This window comes from Saccopteryx bilineata, chromosome 1 (genome assembly GCF_036850765.1).
Source record: "Saccopteryx bilineata isolate mSacBil1 chromosome 1, mSacBil1_pri_phased_curated, whole genome shotgun sequence".
In the NCBI taxonomy this organism is placed as follows: Eukaryota; Metazoa; Chordata; class Mammalia; order Chiroptera; family Emballonuridae; genus Saccopteryx; species Saccopteryx bilineata.
This window is the reverse complement of record NC_089490.1, coordinates 11268746-11283232: the sequence shown is the minus strand read 5'-3', so window position 1 is coordinate 11283232 and position 14487 is coordinate 11268746. Positions and strand designations below refer to the sequence as shown.

At 48.4% G+C, this 14487-nt stretch overlaps 2 protein-coding genes across 13 annotated transcripts in view; both read right to left on the bottom strand.

The window, feature by feature from the left end:
• The window catches only part of LOC136331771 (saoe class I histocompatibility antigen, A alpha chain-like), a 128128-nt gene that overhangs the window by 23566 nt on the left and 90075 nt on the right, over positions 1-14487 (bottom strand). For 7 of the 12 annotated variants that reach the window (XM_066270904.1, XM_066271991.1, XM_066270999.1 and 4 more), the window contains one exon: positions 4906-5030. The exons of the other annotated variants lie outside the window; for them this stretch is intronic. The gene's annotated coding sequence lies outside the window, so the exon portion shown is untranslated. Of the gene's footprint in view, positions 1-4905; positions 5031-14487 lie in introns of those variants that run through there. 12 annotated transcript variants of the gene reach the window in all.
• Positions 4906-14487, bottom strand: part of LOC136331716 (patr class I histocompatibility antigen, A-126 alpha chain-like) — a 276160-nt gene continuing 266578 nt past the window's right edge. The window contains exon 10 of the mRNA XM_066270697.1: positions 4906-5030. The gene's annotated coding sequence lies outside the window, so the exon portion shown is untranslated. The remainder of the gene's footprint in view (positions 5031-14487) is intronic.

Here is a 14487-nt window from a genome sequence, read left to right as displayed (position 1 = left end):
GCAGCCTGGTGTCTGCTGAAACTGCCCTGTGCTTCTTCTGCTTGTGGAGCTAATAGGGTGGTGCTGTGTTGTGTCTGAAGCCGGCCACTGAGTGTGTTGGTTCTGGGACCTCTTAGTAGGGGCTGCAGTGAAGGCCAAGGCCCAAGACTACCTGGGAGGAGCTACAGTGATCCGTGGTTGGTAGCTCCCTGTGCTGGGCCTGAAGGCATGTGGGAACTAAGGCCAGCTGCCCCAGGTACCAGGATTGGGATAAGTACAGTTGTCACCTGTCACCTACCTGTGAGGCTCAGTCCCTGAAAGAGCCTCAGATGACACAGGAGTTGGATGAGGTGGGGTCTCAGGCTAGAAAGAGTGGTGTTAACCAGGCTAATGCAGATTCATGTTTGGTTGGGGGGGGGTGACTCAACACAGGAAAGTGGCAGCTGTCCCTCCAGCCCTCATTCTAGAGCCACACAACTCAGTCTCTCCCTGCATGTCTCTGGCACCCCCTGAGCCGCTGTCCCTCCTCAGGAGCCTAGGGTGAGTGCCCAAGGGAGTCTGTGCTGGCCCTTTAAGAGGAACACCTGGGGCTGCAACCCCCTCTGTCTCACCCAGTCAGATGGAATCCCTGATTTTCACAGCCAGGTGTTGAGGGGGCTCCTCTTCCTAGTGCTGATGCTCCGGGCTGGGGAGCCTCGTGTAGGACTGGGACCCCTCACTCTTCTGGGGGAACCTCTGCAGCTGAGATGTCTCTCCGGATTCTCAACCCCCACATGTGGGTACGGGGCCAGCCCATTTCCTGTCTCCACCCTCCATCCTGTCTCAACATGGCTCCTTCTTTATGCCCTCAGTTATGGGACTCCTGCTCAGGCGGACTTCACATGGTTCTCCAGGTTGACTGTTCTGTAATTCAGCTGTGATTTTGATGTGGTCATGAGAGGAGGCCAGCACATTATCTACTTGTTCTGCCATCTTGACCAGAACCCCAACGTGGCACTTTTAAATAAGGTGGTCAGAGTGGGTCCCACTGAAGTGATCATTGAGCAGACTTGAGATACAGCCATGCAGAAATTTGATGAAAAGACATTCCTGGATCACCCTCTGCACATACCCAGGACTCTGCACGGGGCAGGTGATATAACCACAGTGGGCACAGAGGTGGGCACACACGGGCAGACTTCTGCAGGATCACTGGGTTCCGTGGTCTCTCCTTCCTGCCCTGGGTGTTAGAATTCCTGGAGCTGGGTGTTGGGCGCACTGCTGTGTGGAGGAAGACCAGGAGAGGAGGGAGGAAGTAAAGATGGGGAAGTGGATGTGGGAAGTCCACATTGTCTCTGCCGTCACTCTCCTGAGTCCAGGGTTCCCCAAATTGTGGTGACTGCAGTGGATGGTGTGGGCAGTCACACTGTGGGAGGCTGAGCATTGGTCTCGCCACCTGACAACAGCAGGCTGACCTGGCTGTGGGCAGGGAGCTGCTGACTGTGGACTCAGGACTGAGGGGACGGAACCTGGGGGCAGAGACACAGCAGTGATGGACAGATCTTGTTCTCTAGATGCCATTCCACAGTAAAAGGAATCAGGGCTCCTTAGAGAAATGGCTGATTTTAGGGCTAAGACAGAAAAAATACAAGATGAGTCTGGAACATCCTGTAATACCAGGTAGGGGGTGTACCCCACATGTGCAGCATGTCAAGGGACATCGGATCAACCTGAAAGAGCTGCTGTGAGCACAGCGGGGACAGTGTGAGCACACGTGACACGGGTGAGAGAGTGTAGCCCACATACAAAGAACAGATCCATGTGTGCATGTTTATGTAACTGATTGAGATTTAGCGAGAGTGTAGGGCAAGTCTTCCTTCGATTTTCAAGTTCTACACGAAGAGAATCCCCTTCCAGCAGGTGGAGCTTAATTCCTCCCCTTGAATGTGGGCTGGACTTGGTGACCTGCTTCCAAAATATAGACCATGGAAAGTGAAAAGTGACTAACTGTAACTCAACAACAAACGGCTGAACAACTCAGGTTTGAGCTGTGCCGGTCCACTTACACACAGAGTTATTTTAATAAATACATACAGTGTTGTAAGTGCATTTTGTCTCCTTATGATTTTCTTAACACTTCCTTTACTCTAGCTATTTTATTGTAAGATTATAGTACATAATGCTATATAACATATAAACTATGTTATGTGTAAGGCTTCTGGTCTACTAGTAGTTAAGTTTTCGTTAAGTCAAAAGTTATACACAGATTTTCTACTGAGCAGAGTGAATGGTTACCCTACTACCCATGTTGTTCACAGATCAACTGTATTTACATGGAGAAACTCTGTAGAAATCACCGTAAACATGTGGGAAAGTGATGTTAACATCACACATCCCCTGACAAGATGTGATGAGGAGACACTTGTCCTTATGGAATTCCTCCCCAAACCCACATCCCAACCTAATCACGACAAACATCAAACAAACCTACAGTGAGAGACATTCTGCTAATTATCTGCTCGGGATCCTTTAAATCTTTTAAGATAATGAAAACAGGAAATATAATTCAGCAGATCAGAGGAGACTAAGGAGACACAACTTAATGCATTCAGGTTCCCAGATTTGATCCCGGAACAGAAAAAGAACGTTACTGGAAAAAGTGGTGACATTCAAACAAAGTCTGTAGCTCAGCTGACAGTGTGTTCAATGTTAAATCGCTGAGTTTCTTAGTCTCAGCATGGCTCTGTTACATGTTAACATTAAGGGAAGCTGAGTAACGGGCACACGAGAGTCTGTTTTCTACCTTTACAACTCCTGTGTAAATCAAACATTACTCAAAAATAATTTGCAAAGGTGTAATTAAATGGACAGTCCAAATGGAACCATACTTATGAAAGAAATTGAATCACTGCATGACTAAGCGGTGGCATAGTGGATAGAGCGTCAGACTGGGGCACGGAAGACGCAGGTTCAAAACCCCGATGTCGCTGCCTTAAGCATAGAATCATAGACATGACCCCATGGTCTCTGGCTTGAGTCCAGTGTCACTGACTTGAGCAAAGGGTCACTCACTCTGCTGTAGTCCCCAGTCAAGGCACCTATAAGAAAGCAATCAGTGAACAATTAATGTGCCACAACAAAAAATTGATGCTCTCGTCTCTCTCCCTTCCTGTCTGTCTGTCCCTATCTGTTCCTCTCTCTGACTCTCTCTCTGTTTCTGTCAAAAAAGAAAGAAAGAAAAATAAATAAAGATATTAAATCACTAATGAGTAACATTCTAAAACAGAAAGCACCAAGCTCCAATGGGTTCACTGGTGAATTCCACCAAACGTCCGGGGGAGAAATTATACGAATTCACCACAGTGTCCTTTAGAAGATGAGAGTGGGAATACCTCCCACTTCATTCTGTGAGGTCAGCATTGTCCTAATACCAACACCAGACACACATTACAGGAAAACTGCAGACTGATATCTCTCATCAACACAGGCATAAACATCCTCAACAAAATATCAGCAAATCAAGCCCACAGTGTATACGGAGAACTGTCCATCACAACCACGTGGGATCTGTCCCAGGTGTGCAAGGCTGGTTCAACATTTGAGAAAGTATCAACGCAGCAATTTTCAATCATTTTCATCTCATAGCACACATAAACTAATTTCTAAAATTTTGCAGTACACTAAAAAGTATATTTTTTTTCAATCTGACAAAAAATAATATGTATGATTTTGATTCATTCACACTGGATGGATTGCTATTATTGTGTTGGCTGTTGTCATTGTTTTATTTGACAGTTTAGGGGAAAAGAGGTCAGTGCCCCTGACAAAATAGTCAGCAGTTACATCTTTTTAAATTCCTGTGTCACATCGATGAAAATAGCTGCTCTATACTTTATGCCAAACGAATAGTTAGACCAAAATGTCCCCTCTCCTGGCCTTCACCATAATTTGCCACAGAACACAACACCCGCCGTCAGTGTGGACGGTAGGAGCAGGGCCGCCTGTGAGAAAGAGAGCTGTGTGTGTGGCTGTGAGCCTTTCTAACCAGAGGCACGCCTGTCCCACCCTGTGTCCCTAGGACGGGGGGCTGGGCGGCCAGATGGATGCAGACCTAGAGGATAAGTCTGTCTCTTCTACATGTTGGTGCATTAAAAAGGCTTAGCTTTTTATGTCCTGGCCGGTTGGCTGAACGGTAGAGCGTTGGCCCGGCATGTGGAAGTCCTCGTTCCAATTCCCGGCCAGGGCACACAGAAGAAGCGCCCATCTGCTTCTCCACTCCTCCCCCTCTCCTTCCTCTCTCTCTCTCTCTTCCCCTCCTGCAGTCAAGGTTCCATGGGAGCAAAGTTGGCCTGGGCACTGAGAATGGCTCTATGGCCTCTGCCTCAGGCGGTAGGATGGCTCTGGATGCAACAGAGCGATGGCCCAGATGGGCAGAGCATCGCCCCCTGCTGGACGTGCCGGGTGGATCCAGTTGGGCACATGCGGGAGTCTGTCTGACTGCCTCCCCGTTTCCAGCTGGAGACAGGGGCTGATAGGTGGACCCAGGCCTGAGCCTCAGCTGACCAACCATATGATGCCATCAGTGCTCACAGACCTGGAGGAGTTCTTTATTAGGACAAGTTACAAGGCCCGGGTGACATTTGAGTCCCTGTGATCACAGGTCCTGGTGGGACAAGGTTCTACTGAAGAGATGAGGACAAAGGAGCAGAGAGGTGACCCAACTGAGGAGTGACCACGTCAAAGCCCACGATACACTGAGCACAGACTGGGCACAGGCCTGACCACACTCGGTCCTCACAGCCTCTCCTGTCCCTGCAACAGACTCAGCACAGCAGACACACGGGTTCTGGAAAGTTCTCAGTGCTCCCATTTATTTCCTCTCAAACTTTAGGTTCTTCTTTTCTAATTAACCCATCAACCCTCCATGGCAAGAACTGAAAACACAAATTCACACCCAGAGTCTTATTTCAATGAGGGAGTAAGAAGCTGCAGCTCAGTGCTCCATGAAGTACAGACAGGGATGGGGAGGGCCCAGCCCCCCTCTGCTGGACAGGGAAGTGTGGGGAGGGGACCTGGGGGACAGGGGTGGGCCAGCCTCCCACCTCCTCACACTATGCTGACAGGAATGCAGACACGTTCAGATGCCCTTTGTAGAGAGAGAAGTGAGAGGTTCCTGAAGTCACAAACACTGGCTGGCGTGTGAGTGAGTGTGAAGCATTTTCTGTCACTCAGTCTCCGACAAGACAGCTGTCTCACGGTGTAGAAGGAAATAATCATGAACAAATTCAGATCTGTTACTGTAACTGGTGACATTCTCAATAGCCCACCTCATGTTCAAAATGTCCCAGAGAATCCCCATCACCTACTACTGTCTCCTCTGAAGTCCTCCAGAGGCCCCTGCTCCCTGAGAAGAGGCTCTGTGCCCACGTCCCCTCCTCACCCCATCTCAGGGTCAGGGGCTCGGGCAGCCCCTCATGCTGCACATGGCACGTGTAGCTCTGCTCCTCTCCAAGGGGCACCCCCACGGCCGCCCACTTCTGGAAGCTCCCGTCCCCCGCAGGCCTGGTCTCCACAAGCTCCATGTCCTGGGTCAGGTCCTGCCCGTCACGCTGCCAGGTCAGGGGGATCTCCGCAGGGTAGAAGCCCAGGGCCCAGCACCTCAGGGTGACCTCACAGTCAGAGATGGGGTGGTGGGTCACGTGTGCCTTTGGGGCAGCAGTTCTGAACCTGTAGGTCACGACCCCGGAGGGTGTCGAATGACCAAAACACAGGGGTCGCCTAAAGCAATGAGAATACATAATGCATATCAGGTATTTACATTCCGAATCATAACTGTAGCAAAATTACAATTATGAAGTAGCCACCAAAATTATTTTTTGGTTTGGGGTCACCGCAACATGAGGAACTGTATTGCGGGGTGACGGCATTAGAAAGGTTGAGAACCACTGCTTTGGGGGGTCTGAGGAGAAGGGTGAGAAAATTCTAGAACTTTCCATTTCTCATGGGCCACTCCAGCAGCACTCCTGTGACCATCCTGAGAGTGGACAGGACAGCTGGGGTGGGGGAGGGAGCACAAAACCCAGACACCAGCCTGGACAGAGGCACCTGGGATGATCTCTTAGTGTTCAGAAAGCTCTAGAGTCAGAGTGCACAGCCCAGGGTGGGGGGCAGGTCTCTGAGGGGAGAAAAGGGGTTTCTGGTCCCGACCTGGGTGGAGGCCAAATGACTCAGAAAAGCCGGGTCAGACCTCAGACACACTGGGTGGGGGACAGAGAACAAGGCCTGAGAAAGAAAGTCCCCATGGGTCCCAGGGCCACTGTCAGGGTCAAGGGGAACCGCTGATGGGTTATTTCAGGGTTGGTCTCCCCTCCATCCCAGAGAGACTGCACCTAATTGTCCCTGAGAGAAGGGGGAGTCGCTCTCTGGTCCCGGATCTGAAAACCCAGGGGACTCAATGTCCCGACCCAAAGGAAGGTGTTCTGACCCCGGTCCATTTCCTGTCTCCGTGTAGGAGCCGCAGCCCGAGGGGAGAGGAGGGAGCCCCGCGGCCCTGGTACCTGCGCGCTGCAGCGTCTCCTTCCCCTTTTCCAGGAAAATGCGGAGCCACTCCATGCACCTGCCCTCTAGGTAGTTCTTGTCGTGCTCAGCCCCACCGATCTCCTCCCACTGGCGCCGGGTGATCTGAGCCGCCGCGTCGGCCGCGGTCCAGGAGCGCAGGTCCTCGTTCAGGGCGAGGTAGTCGGTACCGTCGTAGGCGAACTGACTGTACCCGCGGAGGAGGCGCCCGTCCGGGTCATTTCACAACCAGACCTGTCGCTTGTTCCTGCTGCTGCCTCTGGAGCGAGAGGACCCCCCTGGGAATCGTGCAGGGAGTCTGAGAACGTGGGAGGGGTGTCAGGTCTGGGCGGAGAGGACGCTCTGAGGAAGGCAGGACCGGGTGGAAGTCAGCACAGCAGAGGGTGGAGGCTCCGTGGGGGAGGGGCGGGGCGGGGACGGGAGTGACATGGGGAGGGCTGGCCATGGGGCCATGGCCGTGAGAAATAAATTACTCATAAGCCATTCTAGGGTATTATTGAAGCGGCCCAAAGAAACAGGGGGTCTGCCAGCCAGTGGAGGGTCCCCATGTGTGGCATCTGAGCCACGGCTGCAACCTGAGCATCCATCCCGTGACCCACAGCCTGCACAGACCCCAGCCCCGGTCATCAGAGGCCGTTGGTGGCCAGGTGCCACCTGTCTGCCTTGCTCTGTGGAGAGACCAGAGTTTGGGAGGCACTGAGCATGATGGAGTCCGGGTAGTGGGTACCAAACGCTCTCATGAGAGGAGACCCTGTTATGAACTGAGTAGTGCACCCCAAACTTCATATGTTTAAGCACCAAACTCCAATGGAATTGTATTTAGAGACTGAGGCTTTTAGGAAATCACTAAGGTTAAATGGGGTCATGGGTGGGGCCCTACTCTGATAGGACAGGTGGTTATGAGAAGAGAGATCAGATTCCTAAACCCTCCCCTCCCCTCTCTCTCCCTCCACACACAGAGGAGAGGCCGGGTAAAGACTGAGGGAGGAGACAGCCATCCACAGGCCAGGAGGACGGCCCTCAGCCAGACACCACAGGTCCTGGCTCTTTGGCCTTGGACTTCCAGCCTCCAGAGCTGTGGGGACAGAAACTTCTGTTGTTTGGGCCACGTGGTCAGTGGTGTTTGGTGATGGCAGCCCGAGCAGACCAAGCCAACCTCCAACACCAACTCCAGTCACCTCCCGTTCAGTGTCAGACACAGCTGTCAGGAGTCTGGTCCCAGCATTCACTCATTCATTCACTCACTCACTCACTCACTCATTCACTCACTCACACATTCATTCACTCACTCACTCATTCACTCACTCACTCACTCACTCACTCATTCACTCATTCATTCACTCACTCATTCATTCACTCATTCACTCACTCACTCACTCATTCATTCACTCACTCATTCATTCACTCACTCATTCACTCACTCATTCATTCACTCACTCACTCACTCACTCACTCTTTCACTCACGAATACGTAGTGAGCGCCTCTGTGCCAGGCTTCACGTCAGGCTGGGGATCACTTAGTGAAAACAGACAAAGCCCCGCTCTCCTGATGCTCACAGGCTGACAGGGGGACACACAGTAATGAGAACACACTAATAGCGGTGAATTATATGCTCTGTGTTCCTGTTATCTGTCCCTGGGTAACAAACAATCCCACAGTAAACAACCTCTGTATTCTCTCCTGTGCTGCGGGCTGACTGGGCTCAGCAGGCGGCTCTTCTGCTCTGTGTGACACGGGCTGGGCTGCCGTCACTGGAGGCCCCACTGGTCCAGAACATTCGAGAGGCTCCCTGTCGGGGCTGCACTGGTGTCACTGTCAGCTGGGGGCTCCCTGGGGCTGTTCACCCGGTGGCCTCGGGCACCTCCACCTGGTTCTCTGCTGGGCGTGGCTGCTCCCAGCCGGGCACCTGGTTCCAGGAGAGTGTATTCCAAGTGTACAAGTCAGAAACCATATCAAGCATCTTCTCTGAGCAAAATAATAATAGATAAAAAAAGTGGTACATACATACAATGGAATGTTACTAAGCCATAAAAAGAAACAAAATCTTAACATTTGCAGCAGTGTGGATGGATCTTTAGGTAACTGTCTTCCTTTTACTGCTTTTAAGATTCTTTGTAAAATTGGAAAGCCACATGAAAAAGAATGATACTTGACTACAGTATGTCTTCCTGCATTAAAACTGATTCAAAAAAGATCAAAGACCTAAATATAAGTTCTAAAACAATAAATTATGTAGAAGAAAACATAGGTACTAAACTTATGGACCTTAACCATAGAGAACAGTTTATGAATTTGACCCCAAAGGTAAGGGAAGTAAAGGGAAAAATAAAAGAATGGGACTCTATCAACTAAAAATCCTCTGCACAGCTAAAGAAACCAACAAAACAAACAGGCTGCCAATCAACTGGGAGATGATATTTACAAACAACAGGTCTGATAAGGGTTTAATATCCAAAATATATAAAGAAAGCTCAACAAAAAAACAAAGAATCCAATAAGAAAATGAAGAGAGGACCTGAACAGACACTTCTCCCAAGGAGAAATACAAATGGTCAACAGATATGTGAAAAAACACTTATCTTCACTACCTGTTCAAGAAATGCAAGTCAAAACTACAATGAGATACCACCTCACACCTGTTAGATTGACTGTTATCAACAAGACAGGTAATAAGTGTTGGAGAAGCTGTGGAGAAATAGGAACCCTCATTCACTCCTGGTGGAAATGTAATCTAGTAAAACGATTATGGAAGAAAAGATGATAGTTCCTCAAAAAATTAAGAGTTGAACTATCATATGACCCAGCCATCTCACTACTGGATATTTATCCCCCAAACTGAAAAGCACTGGTAAGTGAAGACACATGCTCCGCCATGTTCATCACAGCATTATTCACAGTGGCCAAGACATGGAAACAAATAAAGTGTCCTTTGATAAAGGGTTGGGTAAAGATGTGGTACATATATATAATGAAACACCACTCAGCCATGAGAAATGATGACCTATGCCATTTACAACAACACGGATGAACCCTGAGAACACTATACTGAGTGAAATAAGTCAGAAAAAGTTAAGGACTGTATGAGTTCACAGACAGGTGGGATATAAAACGGAGCTTCATAGACATAGATAAAAGCAAAATGGTTACGGGGGTTGAGGGGTGGAGGCGGAGGAGGGAAGGGAATAAAGAGGGACAAATATATGGTGACGGAATATGATTTGAGTCTGGGTGATGGGTATGCAACATAATCATCAGCTCAAATGCTATAACAATGTTAAACCTGAACCTTATGTTCCCTTTTTGATTAATGTCAGTTAAATTTAATCTACTAAATAAAAACTTTAAAAAAAAAAGAATATTGGATAATTTTGTAATTATGACAGATTCCCTTCTTTCCTGTTTAAGTATAGATTCCACTGTTGGCCTCTAGGAGGCGATAGATCCTAGTTAATATTCTCCAGTTGTTTTTTTTTTAAAAAAAAAACAAAACAGTTTAAACTCAGGTTCTGGGCAACAGGAGAAGGGGGGTTCTGGCCTTTCCCACAAACCTTAGACCACTTTCCACGGGAATTAAAAGCACCCACAGTTGTAATTCTCCACAGTTGTCAATGAGAAAGGAGAGAAAGGAAGGGATAGATCGTTACCTGCCCTGTTTCCAGATGACCGTCCACTCTCAGGGCAGCTGCAGTCCCGGCTCAGGGTGGACGTCCGCGTGCACACACAGCTCCACGCCTGTGCTCCGATGACCCGCGTGGGGAGGAATTCTAGGCTGAGGGGGAAATCAGGGAGACCCCCTTCTTTTTATCAAAACCTAAAATAATCAATTGATTGGTTCTGGTTTATAAGCAGAGGTGAAATGTTCAAGACTTCAATATAACAATCCAAATAGTTTAAAAGTACAACCCTTTTAATTATGACTCAAGACAGGATTAGTGAACTATCACTGGTTTCTCAGTCCTCTGCTGATAAGGTTTATTATTTACTTCTTTTTTCTCAAGTCCCGAACACTGAACCTTGCCGCGGATCAGCGCGGCTCCAAATAACGGTGCGGAATTAAAGAAACACACACACACGATGGGACCAGAAGGACTCTTCAACATGCCTGGCAGTATCCCAGTGCCTCATAGCCCCAGTTCGCTTTATTACATAGACATATGCAAATCAAGGACCCTGATACAAAGTTGCACATCAAAGGCTAAGGCAGGAACTCTCCCAAGGCAAAAACAGGATACCTTACTGAAATCTACCAACATCTGAAACAAACAAAGAGTCAGAGGAAGGGCATATATATTGCTTCCAGCAACCCAAGGAAGCAAGTGGAGTGAGTGCAAATAGTCAGCATCAAAGCCAAATATGGAGATGGAGGGGGGAGAACTTAGCCTTTTGCTAAGCCTCGAATCTATAATGGCTTTTTGCCATTTACGGTCCACAACAGAACCTCTCTCACCTTAGGCCACGCTCTCAATGAGAGACCAGTTCACAAAGTCCGTGGATGTGAAATTTCTTGGGTACAAAGTCGACTGCCTCTGTCTTTTTACCAGGAGGACTGACAGTCGCTGCAGCGAATGACGACTTCTCTTTCTCATTTGGGGCACAGAGATTGGCGGCTTCTATTCTCAACTAGAAATATCACAATAGAAAGCAGTGAGGTTTCTCATGACAGTGAGCAAACCCCCAAAATTTCACACAATAGAGTACTTTCTTTTAGTGTGTGTGTGACAGAGAAAGAGACAGACAGAGAGACAGACGAACAGATAGGAACAAAGAAGAAGGAGAGAAATGAGAATCATCAGTTATTTGTTGAGACACTTTAGTTGTTCATTGATTGCTTTCTCATAAGTGCTTTGACCAGGGGGCTACAGCAGAGCCAGTGACCCTTTGCTCAAGCCGGTGACTTTGACCTTCAAGCCAGCAACCTTTGCACTCAAGCCTGAGACCAGGGACTCCTGTCTATGATCCCGGCTCACACCGGCTACCTCAGGGTTTCCAGCCTGGGTCCTCTGTGTCCCAGTCTAAAGCTCTATCCACTGCGCCACCACCTTGTCAGGCAATAAAAAGCTTTTATCTGCAAGTGACTAGCAAGGAGAGGGAGGCGGGCTCAGATCCGTCTCCCGGACCAGGTTGGGGGGCAGCTTGAAGGGGCAGCAGTCAGGGGTCCCAGGTGTTACTCCTGAGTGCTGACTCACTGTGGTGCTAGTGAGGGTGTAGCCACTGATCACACTTGTTCTGGGTCCTGTTAGACACAGGATGGGACCCGTGTGAGTGGGTTCTGTATTACTGACAGGAAGGAGAAACTGAGTCAATGAACGTGATGAAAACAGCAGCAGACACCACGATGACGTCCCCCCACTGAGCTGCTCAGGAAGCACTGGGCGCTGTTCTACCTGCTTCTCACGCACTCGCTGATTCAGGTTTGGAGGTCGGGACACTGACCCCCACGGCCCAGAGGGGGACACAGACGTGAGGAGAGCTGAGGACACAGAGGGAAGGAGTCTGTCCCAGGTCACACAGCTTGAAAAGTGCAGAGCCTGGGTTTGAACCCGGGCTGCAGAGGCTGCAGGCTCAGCCACACGCAGAGTTCATCATCTGCAGCCAGTCCGTCCCTTCCTCACAGTCCTCACGGCCTTGACCTCCCTCTGTTCTCATAGTGACGTCTAGAACCTCCAGCACCAGGTCCACATGTGTCACAATAGAGGACGTCCCACCTTCCCTGTGACCTCACAGGGCGGGCATCTCATTTCTCCAGGGATGTATTGGCAGAGGGTTGTGGTTTATAATCTTGACCAGGTGGTGAGTTTGTCGGGAGCCGATCCACTAATGCTGGCTAACTAGGTCACAGCAGAAGAAGATCCACAACTGCTGGTTGACAAAGTCACAGCAAAAGAAGATAGAGTCACCGCAGTAAGACCAACAGCTGCGGGTTGACAAAGTCACCGCAAAGGATAGGCACAACGATACTCCCCCCCTTAATCTTTTGAATTAATCTGGCCTTATATTCCCCCCTTTTCTGGGTGTGTGCTATTATTTGTAGCACAGGGATAATAGTACCGTGCTTTCCCTGTAGATTTGTAGTAATTTCTTTGGAAATGAGACAGAAGGTGTAAGTTGCACAGAAAAGCCTGTAAGCCCCTTGAACTGGGCTCATAAACATAAGAGGCTGGCCATGATATCCCTCATAAAGGGTTAAGTTTGTAGGAGAACTTCTTCTTATTAATCATGTTAGAAAGAATAAAGTTAGAACTTAGCTAGTATATGAATATAGTAAATAAATAAAGTTTAACTAGACATTAGAATCTTAGGTAAAGTGGAGTGGAGTGGCCTGTTGCGTGGCCTTGGATAGGAGTGCAGCTGGCTAGTAAAGAATGTCTTGTTAAAAGACTTGTTTTGTCACTGAAGGCAGTTGCTGGGCTTTTCTCAGTAAAACATTCTCATGAGATTTTTGTATTTTCCAAGAATAGGAGAGTTATGTGGTGGGATTTATAGCAGCAGTAGCAACTAATGCCTTCTGATATTATGTTGCTACTAGCTATCTTGCAGGTGCACTCTATGTATCTCTAAGTAAAAATTACTCTTTATACTATGTCAGTTTCTTAATAGCAAGCCTTTTGTAGTCTTGTGAGAAAAGAATTAGGACACTACATGAACTCAAGGCTACTTCCCTGAGCAAGCGGTGGTCCTTTGCTAGTCCTTGATGATTTCGTCTGCTATCTCTTTCTGTGCCCTTGACTCACAACAACAGTAAAATAGAGTTATTAATTAGTACTAATCTTTTAGAAGTTTGTACCAATATTATTATTACTATTGTATAACTGTACTTTGAATGACTTACCACCTGACTTGTAGCTTATAGATATGAATTAACTGTTATCTAGAAATATGTAACCATAGTGAAACTAAAACAATGATGTATTCAAAATACCATGTGACTGTAACTCAGTGTGTATGCATAAAAAGTAATGTTAGACCAGCCATAGAGAGATGCCTGGCAGTAAATGCTAACCAGAGAATAAAGAGAAAGAAAAGAATTCGGCTCTCTCACTCGATTTTCACCGACGCCTTCTCCTCCTGTGAGACCCCTGGATCCTCCCCCCGGGGCAGGACCCCGGCATGAGTTCATCAGGTTTTGTTAATGGATTTACTGAGTTGCATTCAGTTGACATTAACATGAATTTCCTCTCCTGGTTCACTAAGGTTTTGGTCATATTACAGTTGTCTGGACACTGAGCCATGTTGCGTGCCTGGGCGCTGTGTGTGGGTCTCAGCTGTCTCTAGTGAGGGGACCCGCTGTGGACGCCTGGGGCACTGGCCTGCGCCCTCACTTCCTGCAGTGAGTCCCACAGACCTTGTCCCCACCAGAGCCAGTGCTGCGGCTGGACTGGCTCTTATTAGGATGACACGATGCTTCTGGGTCACCCAGGGCTTTCTGAAATTATCCCGTTACATCTCCCCTGCACTGTTCTCGTCCGTTTCGGGATATGAAGACGCAGCAGCCCCATGAGGTGAGTGGGGAGCTTGTGTGGGTGTCTGAGCTCCAGACCGGCTCTCACAGGGGAGGGGTCTGTTTCTGAGGTGTGGGGGCTCACCCGCTGTGAGGTTACCAGGACAGGCCTTTGGGAAGGTGATCTTTGTTCCCTTCCCACAGAAGACTAAAAGTTCTTTTGATAATTTAATTACCTCTGTTTTTCTATTGTAAATTTTTTCTTCAAAAGACAATGGCTTGAACTTGCCAGAGGGCTCAGGATTAAAAGCTTCACATCTATATGCAAGTTTCAGAGTTTCACTCCTGGGTCAAGTCACACACTGAAATAGATAGATGTTTCTGATTATCTGTTCGTCTTTTCCCCCATTTTCCAGCCTCGGATATAAATAAATAAATAAAAGCATAAATGACCATATCGTTTTTGTTGTTGATTTTTTTTTGCAGCTTAAATTGCAAAGGAATTCAATGCCTT